This window comes from Lates calcarifer, linkage group LG15 (genome assembly GCF_001640805.2).
Source record: "Lates calcarifer isolate ASB-BC8 linkage group LG15, TLL_Latcal_v3, whole genome shotgun sequence".
NCBI classification, from domain to species: Eukaryota; Metazoa; Chordata; class Actinopteri; family Centropomidae; genus Lates; species Lates calcarifer.
Window position 1 is genome coordinate 5,677,662 of NC_066847.1, and position 12,398 is coordinate 5,690,059.

At 39.8% G+C, this 12,398-nt stretch overlaps 1 protein-coding gene across 3 annotated transcripts in view; it reads left to right on the forward strand.

Moving 5' to 3' along the window:
* The first annotated feature begins 9,364 nt into the window (after positions 1-9,364).
* The window catches only part of LOC108899430 (lamin-A), a 30,951-nt gene continuing 27,917 nt past the window's right edge, over positions 9,365-12,398 (forward strand). The window contains exons 1-2 of one of the 3 annotated variants that reach the window (XM_018699862.2): positions 9,365-9,476; positions 11,362-11,615. The gene's annotated coding sequence lies outside the window, so the exon portion shown is untranslated. The remainder of the gene's footprint in view (positions 9,477-11,361; positions 11,616-12,398) is intronic. The other 2 variants (XM_018699858.2, XM_018699860.2) reach the window with 2 other exon arrangements.

A 12,398-nucleotide genomic window follows, 5' to 3' on the forward strand; every position in this document is an offset into this window, starting at 1 on the left:
TCTCTGGGTGCCAATCAGGAAAGGGTTCGTTCCCCAAGGGTGTGTTGCAGATGAGAACTCACAGGGAGACTCCTGGTATGAGGCCAGGATTAAAACATCCCCCTCTCCACCCAATAACATGGATAAAAAACAGCAGCAGGAGGAGAGCGGGATGGCGTGATGCATGAAGGACTAGAGGGTGGGCCCAGGAGGAGGAGGTGGGTAGGGGGGGTCTGCCCCCAATCCCAACCCCACCCAGTGAAGAGGCCAGAGTAAAGGGTAGGGCATGGTTTGGACGAGGATGAGACCCACACAAGGGCCAGTCTCTCCGTAGTTGCATCGGGTATGCCAGTGTGTCCAAGAGGCCGTCTGGCTCCATTAAAAGGGGTCCACCGGGAGTCCAGAGTCCCAATCAATAAAAAGCATGGATCTGGGATAGTGTTTCCCCCCTTAACACACACCCCTCTCTGGCTGGATGTGTGAGTTTGCTGTAGCCTGTTGAAGGCCTTGATTGGTGGTGCTGCTGTGCCACATAACCTTTGCGACCCTGAACTAAACCTTCTCTGAATAGACCAGAGCGGGCCTGGTTTTCATTCAGACTCCACTGCCTGTAGCTGTGGGCTACAATTGTCATCTGTACACTTGTGTTTCTGCGTGCATGTGTGCGTGTTGGCTACAGGATACTTGTGAAGCAGAGTGCTGAGGTCATGTTACTTGCACATAAAAAACTCAATGATCTTGACCATCTGTTCGTCACTGTGGTGCTGTTTCTCTTTTTTTCTCTCTGATGAAAGGCTGACTGGCATCTTTAGGGAGATGCTGTGGTTTATGTGCCACAGAGACACACACACCACCCTCTTTGTCCAAGCGTCCATGCAAATATTGCTTTCACCTGTATGGACAGTATCTGTCTTTCAAAGAGGACAGGCTTAATAGGCTGTAAAGACACGTCTGAGAATCCCTAAAGGACATCCCTTTGACTTCCATGGCCAGATGTCCTTTTCAAGACTTTTCTGGTGCCCCGCTGTCACTTGAATGAGGCTTCTGCGACACAAAGGGACGTGTTGGCTAAGCACCACGTGCTGATGCCATAGTGAACGGGCTCTCAGGGATGATGTAAGACCTCATGCAAATGATACCACATCTTGTGCTCATAAGCTGACGAGAGCCCTGGAGTTGATCAGCTGAACAAATGAAACTGCACATGCAGAGGCCACTTTATATGCAGGGTTTTCCCGCCTGCATTTTGTTTATTTTACTTTTATTTGTTTAGTTGTTTGCTTATGTTTGTTTTTATTTGGTGTAAGTTTTTATCATTGTTGAGATGTTTCTATTTGAGGGAGAACAGGCCAAAGCAGCAGCAGACAGTAAGTAATGATGATAAAACAAAAAACAAAACATAAAAACAATAGTTTAAGAAAACAGAGAGTAAGGGGGGTTGGACAGGCAGTTGTGGTGTAGCACTATAAAAAAAAACCTCTTCATATTTAAAGTGTTTCTTTAACCTCATGTATTATCAACAGTTTGTTTAGGTTTTCCTGCAGGTTCAGCCATCATGCAGCGATCCAGATTACGAGGCATTTTCATCTTTAGGGTAAGTCAGCAAAAATTACTACACTAAGCTCCACTTTGATCACTCAAATGTGATACTTGATGTGTGTGTTCAAAATTGCCCTTTCTTTGAATAACTAGTGCCCGTAAAGGGATGCGTTATTGCTGGTGATTTCAAACAAAGCTAAAATCACATGGTATCAGTTTAATTTGAATGTAATTCAATTCAAATCTACATTTCATTCTACATTGGAGTCAGGTCTAGTGGATGTGCTTCCTCACTGTTTACAATACCTGGGGATTTGATCAGTGAGCTGTGTGACCCACAGGTACACTCTTTATAGAAGTATTGTTTGTCTCTGTGAGTGAGACAGCTGCTGTGAGACAGCTGCTGTCATATCCCCAGCTATGGCTATGGCTATGGCTGTACCACAACTGACAACTGATTATTTTCATTATTGGTTATTTTTATTAATCAACAAATTTTTTATTCTATAAAATGAGGACAAATAGTGAAAATGCCAAAAACATGCCAGAGACATTGTGTTTTATTACATAAAACAGACAAAAACTGCAAATCCTCACACTGGAGAAGCTGGATCTAGAGAATAGATTATGAATTAGCCTGATAATTGAGAAATTGATCATCAAAATCATTGTCGATTGTTTCAGGCCTACTTTTTTCATCTTTCTGATATTGTTAACCCTGCAAACACTCAAGGCAAACACAATCTTTCCCCGCCTGCTGTGAAACACACACATGCATATGAAGCTCTGTTGACCCACACACTCTCACACATACACACTCTCACCTCACCCTCTGACAACAAACATACACACACACACATGCGCGGGGATGTTGTGATTGGGAGAGCTGGTGTCAGCTGGGAATATGAGTCAGGTAGTATGACTTCATTGCTTTTTACGGGTATTAGGTCATCTCTCTCACTCACTTTCCCTATTTCCAACCCTCCCCTCCCCCCTGGTCTGTCTCTCTAATCACATTGATGCTGTACAGCTAGTGACACGCCTAGTGATGAGTAAGGCTCACCTCACCACTTGCTTCCCGTATGGTGGTGATCTCACACGCGTCACAGAGAGCTTTGAAGAGTCCTGCTCAGTCTTCACTTTATTCTTGGCATCCATTTCTCATTTTATTGAATGTATTGCAGGCAATGTTGATTCAGATATTGCTTTTACTGTGCACATTGAAAAAATGTATTTTTTAAATCTGTCACAGGATCAGTAGCACATTATAAAATTACTGATTAGTCACATTTGGATTAAGACATTTTGACACTAAAGTCTTATGTTGTGTTAAAAATTAAACCTTTCAGACCTAATTGCATAAAATGATGCTCTAATGCACTTTAAAATGTTTTATATCAAGAATAAAATGCAAATTAGATACATTTTTAAAACCATTACTGTAATTTTCAGGATTACATTAATGCAAGTAGTGTACTTAAGTACAATTTCAGACATTTACATTTTTATGCCACTTGATACCACTGGTGGAAAGTAACTAAATACATTTATTCAGTATTGCACTGCAGCACATATCAGATGTATCTGTTCTTTACTTGAGTATTTCTAGTTTATGCTTTTAAATACTTTTAGTCCACTACATTTATCTGACACCCATAGTTACTGGTTACCTATTAGAGTAAGATATTGATCATATGATCAGCTTAAGAATTGTGTATTTTCATAGATGAACGACACAGCAGATAAAGTACTCTCCACCTTTACTAGCTACAATATTAAAATGCACATAGAACAGTAGTACTTGTGATACTACATTATGAGGAAAATATTGTACTTTTTACTCTACTACATTTACCTGAAAGCAGATATTTAATAGGTTTTTTGTATATTAGAATTTAACAGTTAAAAAGAAAACATGATCAATGTATAAAAAGTGATGCATGTTATTGATTAAACTATCACAAACTATCAGGTCTTGTGAAGTAGTCAAATAGTCGCTCTTATGTTGTTTTCAATGTGTCGTGGAGCCAAGTACAATTTTCCACATTATGGACAATAAAGTTACTAAACTAGCAAGGAATGCTGTGCTCAAGAGCAGCCTGCAGTATCATGGTGCAGCTATCTGTAATAAGCTGGACAGGTCTACATGGGAAAAACTAGTAGAGCAGAGGCTTTCAAATGAAGTCCAGACACTGGTGCACTTGATGAACAGACTGTTCCGACCTTTTGATGTTTTTCAATTGTCTTGTTTTTTTTTATCTTTTGTTTTTAATATAAATGTACTCAGGACTCGCTGGAAAGCAGTAATGTGGATCAGCCTTGGAAAATAAACTGAATTGAATTGAATTAAATAAGTAAATTAATTTAGCTTCAGGTTGGCCAGCTCCAACATTTAAATGCTGCTACATGCTAATGCATTGGTGATAATAACACTAACCAAAATAGAATATATACATAACATTAACACAACACTCTGAAAGTGCACTGTGTAGTCAAAAGTACATTCACTCAAGTACTGTGTATAAGTACAGTTTTGAGGTACTTGTACTTCCATACTTGTATTTCCATTTTATTCTACTTAATATTTTTACTCCACCAGGGAAATATTGTACTTTTACTCCACTACATTTATTTAATAGGTCAGTTTTAACATACAAAACATGTGACCACTCTCTAAAGTATAATGAATCATTACAGATATGGATATATAGATATATTCAACAGTGGTGTGAAGCAGTTAAAATCACCCTGACCAACAACAACATTACAAGTACTGCTGTTCATATATTAATAATATGACCCAATAATATTATAATGAAACACTGAGAGGGGCCATTCTGCATAATGAGTACTTTTGTACTTTTATTTAAAGTGCAGTTTTGAATGCTGGACTTGAACTTGTAATGGAGTACACTATAGAATAGCTACTTTTATTAATTTCTGTGGATTGGTCTTTTGGACTGAAATATTACCACATTTACTGTGTGGATCTTTTTTTGTAGACAAATGTGCCCTGAGAGCTAAAATGTGGACTTTGAAGTACTTTTTGTTTGGTCCTCCGAATGGGACACCTTCAAGGGTAGAGTTTTGTGTCAAATCATCAAAATATGTACATCTTTGTTATTTTGATTATGCAATCATTTCAGAGTTACAGATGACAAACTGATACTGGCCTGGAGGTACAGTATTAGTACCAGACTAGGGAAGCGTGGGTACATTCTCAGGCCTTGTTTTCTCAGAGATCATGATGACCTACAGTCCTGTTCCATCATTTATGAACATTATGAATGTAAACAAACCATTTACAGCTCAGTAACATAGGTCATGTAAAATTCATGCTCAGCTGTTATATAATGATAAGCGTACCCACGAAGAGCTCTGTAAAATATCTCCAGCAGCACACTTCAGTTGTTTTTAATTTGTGTTTTTGTTTGTATTTAGAATGAGTTTGGGATCACAGGGAATTAAACTGACTGTGCTATTCAACTGGGCCATCTGTACAGCTTGATAGCGGCAGTTGTGCTGGTATAGTTGCCTTGAGGAATAGTTGTATGACGCTCCCCGGCTGCCTGTTTAATTAAATTATCAATTCATGTCAAACCCTGCTCAGGTCAGTATATCAATCACTGCCAAAGTGGGGTCCATGGAGTCACAGGGGCCCCTGAGGGTTCTCCAGGGGGTCCCAAATGAAATTAATACCACAGTTATTTCATTTTATTTCAAACTTCTGTGTATTGAAAACAGTTGAGATAACAGGTATCTTAATTGTTGTGTGAAATAACAACATTTTCCTCAGGCAAAGAAGACAAAAAAATTCAATTAGGATTCAGTGGTGGAGGAAGTAATAAGATCCTTTACTTAAGTAGAAGTTGAGACACCACAGTGTAAAAACACATAGAATCCTGCATTTAAAATATAACTTAATGTAAAAGTATGTCAGAAACATTAGCAAAAAGTTACTGACATACACATTGATACTTTAAGTACATTTTGCTGTTAATATTTAGCACTTTTGCTTAAGTACATTTTTAAATTGATGACTTTAACTTGTAACAGAGTATATTTGAAACAGAAACTGAAATCTTGACACCATTAAACCTGATGAACTGTATAGAGTGTTTGGGACTTCCTGGGAAGCAATACTGATACTAAGTGGATTAGGTGAAATTAAGGGAATTGAATGGAGTTTAAGTACTTACTTTCTTTTACTTAAAAGTAAAAAGTATGTAACATTAGCAAAAATTTAGCTAGTGTAAAAAGTAAAAGTTACAGAAAAATGGCCTCAGTGAATATTATTCTGTATCATTTTAGATTATGATTACTGATGCTGTGTAAGCATTGAATTGTAGGTGGTGGTCAAGGTGGAGCTAAATTTAACTACTTTATTACTATTGGGTGGAATAAACAACTCTATTAGAAAACATCATATTTTGTAAGCTGATGTGGAAAATTAGTAATAGCTGCCAGATAAATGTAGTGGAATGAAAAGTAATCTGTCCCCTTAACTGTAGGTGGTGAACTTAAGATAAAAGACTGGAAATACTCAACAAAAGTAGAAGTACCTCAAAGTAACTGTGCTTAGTCAGATTCCACCACTGTTAGGATCTGTGCTGAATTTATTAAGACTTCTATGGACTTCGGATTACGCACACTCCAATGCACACTGTATCTGTGTCTACTAAATTTCACCGGCCTTTGACAAAAAGTCTCACGAGCTAAAAATAATCACGACACGACGCGGACAGAGGCGTTAATTACGGTCGCCAGGTGGCGCCTCTAGGCTGCATTGTAATTAGCAGAGACTGGCAGCCTAATCAAGTGTGTTGATTTGCAGGTGGCTGTTGCTGGCTGCTGGCTCCGGCTCGGTGGAGTTCGCCCTCACCGATTTGTTGTAAGATAAACCGCCCCGGTGGATATTATCATGGTTGACTCAGCTGTCGACATCTGGGAAGGTCAACAGTGACGGTGGAGAGGGGGAGACATGTTTTAAACGACCGCAAAAAAGCTTCATTCTGTCTAAAGAGAGAAGGTAAGATGCTCAGTAGAAAAACAGGTCGCAGTTTCAAGCTGTTTTATTTTGGGTCGTTATTTTTACAAAGGAGGCAGGCAGGCAATGTGTTGAACCAGTCCGTGAACTCTGTGACCCATACTGAGAGACATTACCCACTTGTTTTTATTCAGCGTGTCAGCCAGTGGATGGCGCTTCGTATCTTTCCTGTAGCCTACTTGTGAATGACTTGACGGTTGAGACTCTGTGCAGCCAAACAGACAGCAGGGAGCGTCAGAGAGTGAGAGCTGCTGCATCATTCATGAGGCAAACTGAAAGGGACTACCGTGATATACACCCAGACACCACTCACACTTCAGTCCTACCCTAAATGAAGAGTTTAAATTGAGGCCCTTGAGATTTTGTCCATCCATTTGACTGTAGTCAGTTTCCAAAGTGTAAAATGTAATAACTCTCAGGGCAGTGGCTCCCACCTTTTCACATACTGCTGTGTACTCTCAGGTGCCAGTTTATTAGGTACACCTAGTTAAAACTAATGCAGTCTAATACAACAGTCCTGTAATAAATCCTTCTTTTGTGAGGATGATGGTGTTCAGTTTTAGAGAGGTGTTGATTCAACTTTATGGACATTTCGGAAGCTGTAGTTTGTGATGCTGCTGTATTGTGAGTGGTGTCTACCCTGATTGATATAAATGGAGTGGTCAAAATATTAGAAACACTTCCTCAGTATACAGTAATGCTGTATATATAGTTGCCAAAATCACCATAAAATGTAATCAAAACCTCTTTAAAACAGTTTCAACAAAAAAAAAAAACTGAACATTATAAATCACATGCAAGTAGATATATGTACTTGTGCGTAATAAACTGGCAAGTGACTGTAGATAGCAGAAAAATATTTGGAGATTTTGGTCAAGTCAAGTCAAGTCAAATTTTATTTATATAGCGCCAATTCACAACAGAAGTTATCTCGAGACGCTGGTCCATGTTGACGGGATTACATGACATAATCTCTGCAGATTTGTCAGCTGCACATTCATTCTCACTATCTCCTATTCAGGAGGTGTCTTATTAGTTCTGGTTACTGGGGAGGCCACTGTCATGTTCATGAAAACAGTTTGAGACAACTTTTTCTTTGTGACATGGTGCATTACATCGCTGGAAGCAGCCATTAGAAGATGGCAAATTGTGGCCATAAAGGGATGCACATAGTCAGCAGCAGCTCAGATAGGCTGTGGCATTCAAATGAAGATTGATTGGTATTAAGGGGCCCAAAGTGTGCCAAGAAAACAGCTGACACAAGGCAGGTTTGGTGCATGGATTCATGCTGTTGAAGCCAAATTCTGACCCTAACATCTGCGTGCCTCAGCAGAAATTCAGATTCATCAGACCAGGCAGCATTTTGCCAGTTTTCAACTGTCCAGTTTTACTGAACCTGCAGCCTCACATTTCTATTGTCGGCTGATGGGAGTGGAGCCTGACGTGGTCCTCTGCTGTTGTAGGCCATTATTTGCACCATTCTGAGTAAAGCCCCCGAAAGATCAGCAGTTTCAGAAATACTGTAATGAAGTAGTAGTGTAAAGCCTAGATTTTAAGTACTTCAGAATTGTACTTAAGCACAGTAAGATACTGAGTCTCAACCACACTTTTTTTACTGACAGAACTGATACCGACACTGACAAAAAGGTGCTGGTGTAAGCACATGTGGTTCCAGAGGTGAGATTATTCACCATTGCAATATCCAGGGAGAGAGAGCGGTAGTTAAGGATTATTTGGCATAGATGTGGGTATTCTGTCCCATCTACAGTTTCCTTTGTTTCCCCCAGGGAGAATGACTTCCTTATGTTGTTGATTGAAATAATGAAACAAGCTTCTGATCCTTCCTCAGTCATGGTTTATCTGTTTAGACCCACCCAGGAAAGAACCGAGATAACAGAGATAACATCCCAACAATATTTATTCCTCATTACCAGTAAAATTATAAAGATTAATTTGCATAAGACTGGAGGCCCTCATGATCATTTTGAGAATAATTAGCATGGTAAGCAAAACAAAGGCTCACAAAGCAACAACAGTTTGTCATTGCAGTACTTTACAATGCATGTACTGTGTATAGAAATGGAGTGAATATCAAACTAATATTTAGCTTCACATTGAGAAAGTAAAGAACAAAATAAAACAAAACAGAAGTTTAGTGTAGTTTCTATCCTTAACTATCTCTGAGGCATAACATGCTCTTGTGCATTAGATAGAGATATGGCAACAGTCTTTTATTAATGATTAATGCAGATATGTGAACAATGGTCTCTTAAACAGCAGAGGTAACATGGTGAGAGACTGTTTTTGAATTAAAGCTGTTGCTGAGGTACAAAGCAAGTGCAGATATACACCCAAGGTCAGTTAACATGTCTCTGAGTAACTGACTGTGGTAGTTTGTCAAACAAAAGATTAATGCTCCTGGTAATTGTTAAATTATACAAGCTAGTCATTGTTTCACCATTTTATCTGGAAAATAATCAAGACATGAGAGACTGTCTGCGCAGGAAATGAAGAAAAGAAGATAAGGGATTAAAAACAGGAGTTTTTGTATGCAGTGCAACTCGTGAGGTTTTGAAATGGGAACGGGTGCCCCGATGCAGTAGACACCATTTATAGTGGCCTACTTGGCTCTAAAACATTCTCAAGAGTTCCCTCTCACACCAAATGTTCTCATCTTCAAAGTCTTGTTTGTCATCACTCTTTTGTCCCAGGAGAGCAGCGAGTCAGTAGCTCATGATGGAGAAATAAAACCTTTAGATTGCACAACAGGCACGCCTTGTGTTTTTTGCTGCCCGCATGGAATGCCGTGAGGGCAGAAAGAGAGAAAGAGAAAGACGGGGAGTGAAGGGAATGAGGCAATGACGGGAAGAAAAGTGACTGCTAACCCCTTGTTCAGTACTTGTCTTGTCTGGTGAGTTGCCTGTTCCTGTCTTTAGACTTGATGAGTGAGTCTGGGACTCAGACTATGTGTAAAGACCTGAATGCTTTGGTTGTAGTTTATTAATAGTTGAACAATGATTTTCCAATATCTGAAAATCTACAACAAGTATGTCTTTCTGTGTCTACTTAAAAGAAAAATTCTCTCATGTGTTTTACTTAATCTATCAGTTGTGCAGCAGAAAATTAATTGTCAACTATTTTGATAATCATTTGACTCACCTTTCAAGCAAAAACGCTAAACATTTCCAGATACCACATTCGTAAATGTAGATCTTTTCTGCTTTTCTCAATTTAAAACCATTGGAAAAAAGAAAATTTTATAATGTACAATTTACAGACAACAAAATAATTTCAGTGTTACAGTTTGAACTCGCCTTTTGTAGATTTTGTAGCAGTCCCATACTCATAGAAGAAGCTCATAAAATTTCAAACTGAAAAGTAATGAAGGCATTAGGTCTGTCTCCAAATGCTAATAAGTGGAGAGTTTGGAAACAGTGAGTTCATTATTGATTTTTCTTTTCTGCTTTAGGCTCTAGCTTGCATCATATCAGAGCATCCTTGTTTCAGCATTATATTATCTGTAATGAGATTTCATTATTTTGTGTGTACAGACAGCACAAGAAAAAGAAAGAAGATATGTAGAAAAGTCTGTTGAACAGTGATGTCTGGGCAGCCGGCCAGGCATTCTTGTTGTCATTCTTGTCTTAGTGTGACTTCCATAGAAACGCAGGCGCTGAAAAGCTTGAAATGGAGAGATAGAGAAAAAGAAAGAGAAAAGGTAGCGAGTGGGAGGAGGTCGCTGGAGAAAAAAAGAGCTGTTTGTAAAGGGATGTGTGACTCAGAAAAGCCGCTTTAGAGACTGACAGCTCCTTTCCACTGTAAGGCCACACTGGAGCCAGGATACTCCCTTAGCCACTGAGCCTGCCCCATGCCCAAAAACAGAGATGCTGTCTTGCCCCCTTGTTTAACCACATGCGCATACACAGACACACACACACATGAATGGTCTAACTTCATTTCCATGGTGAGGAGATACATACACACACACAGAAAACGTCTTTTTCTCCTGCATCAGAACTTGATTGGACCTGTGATTCCATTAACTCCACCCCGAGGAAATAAATATAAGACCAGAATCAACTTGGATTTGAGTGTCAGACCTTTGGACTTTCAAGATGCCTTGTGGGAATTATGCTATCATTCACTGGGAATATAATATGAAATGTTTGTGGACTTTCTCCTTGGATTCAGGGGACGAGCTTGCTTACAGGTTGTTTTTCTGCCATGGATAACAGTAGAGCCCTGCTACGAGGAGATGAGTGATTTGTATGTACTTTGGACTTGTTTGATTACCTTACTATGTTGTGTGTATAAGTGTATGAGTGTATGAGTGAGAGGTCATCTCTGTTCCCTCCTACAGCAGTGAGGATTTTTTTTTTTTTGTGCTATGAAATTGAAACAGAAATTCCTTTTCTATGTATTTGCTTTGTATTTGAGTCAGCTGTCACAGCCGCTTTCAATCAGAAAAGTGGTCTAAGAATGGATTCTTCATAGCAGCAGGGAAGAGCAGGGTGAGATCCGCACATTCACACACTTTCGTCCACCTGGGAGCTGTTCAGTATCATCAGTGTCACCACATTTTATTGACAGACCACTTGCACCAGTCACTGAGGTCAGTCTGTCTGCGATGGCACTGTCTGAGTGAAATGAGAAAGGAAAAGATATGGCCAGTGCAGGGAGAGATAAAGCTCAGCAGCTGCTCTGTGTGCACACATACAGTCTGTCTTTCGTGACTCCTCCTCATTGCCCCACCCTCTCCTTTTTTGTGCTCCCGCCCCCTCTCTCTCACTCTTCAGCATTAGGTACATGCAGTGAGCGACAGCTAGGAAAGCAGTTCAGGGCACGAGCCAAAGGCACACACACCCACCAGCAGAGACCAAGACTGCATTATTCAGCGGATCCTCTTCTCTACACTCCTCTGGGGTACGGCACACAAACTCACAGCAGCTTACACACACTCACACCAGCAGACAAACTTCCAGAAAGGTCCTGTGCACTCACAGTTAGTCCCTTCAGCAGGCTGCAGTCGAGAGGTTCTCACACTGCCGAGGTAAGGTTCAGAGAGTTTCCACAGATTTTTGTCTCCCTCTAAGACTTTTTATTGGTCACACTGACAAGCAGTGTTGTGTTGTGCTTGTTTAACTTGTTCAGTCAGCTCAAAGCTATTTTCATTTTCACAAGGAGTGGAGTGGACTAAGTTTGTAACTTAAAAGTTTTTTTGAATTCCTGCTTTTATTGAAGAGTGGAACATCAGACAGCACCTGTTAATGCTTGGTACATTTTGGGAGCTTAAATGGATGCTTCATTTATTCAAAGTTAGTCCAGAGAGTACTTGTGAATATATGGATTTGCTCCTGTGGGCGTGTGCACGCATGTGTGCGCTATCCCACCCACATGGGCGTGCATGTCCTTGTCTGCACTTTTGGTAATGGGCGGTGAGGAGATGGATGGCAAAGTTTGGTGCATCCACCCACTCCTGAACCAAACTGGAGAAGGCTTTCCCGCCATTATCTGGGAAAGGGCTGTTAGGTTGTGAGTGGAGCAGCTGCTGAGAAATAAAATAGCCCTTAAGTCACACCTGTTCAGCCAGCCCTGTTGCAATTGATAATAACAGTGCTCATACATTTATTAATATCGTTGAATCCTTCCGTAATTGTAGTTTAGAGCTCCCTAATGGAGAAAAAATCCTTTTTTCATTGGATTTATAGCTTGAAATTTACTTACTTTTACCATGTTGGAGGCATATTCAACTAAAATCTTTAAAATTATAATTTTCTTTTCTCCTTATTTTCATCTAAAGCTTATAGTTACAAATATAAAAACACCTTAGAAT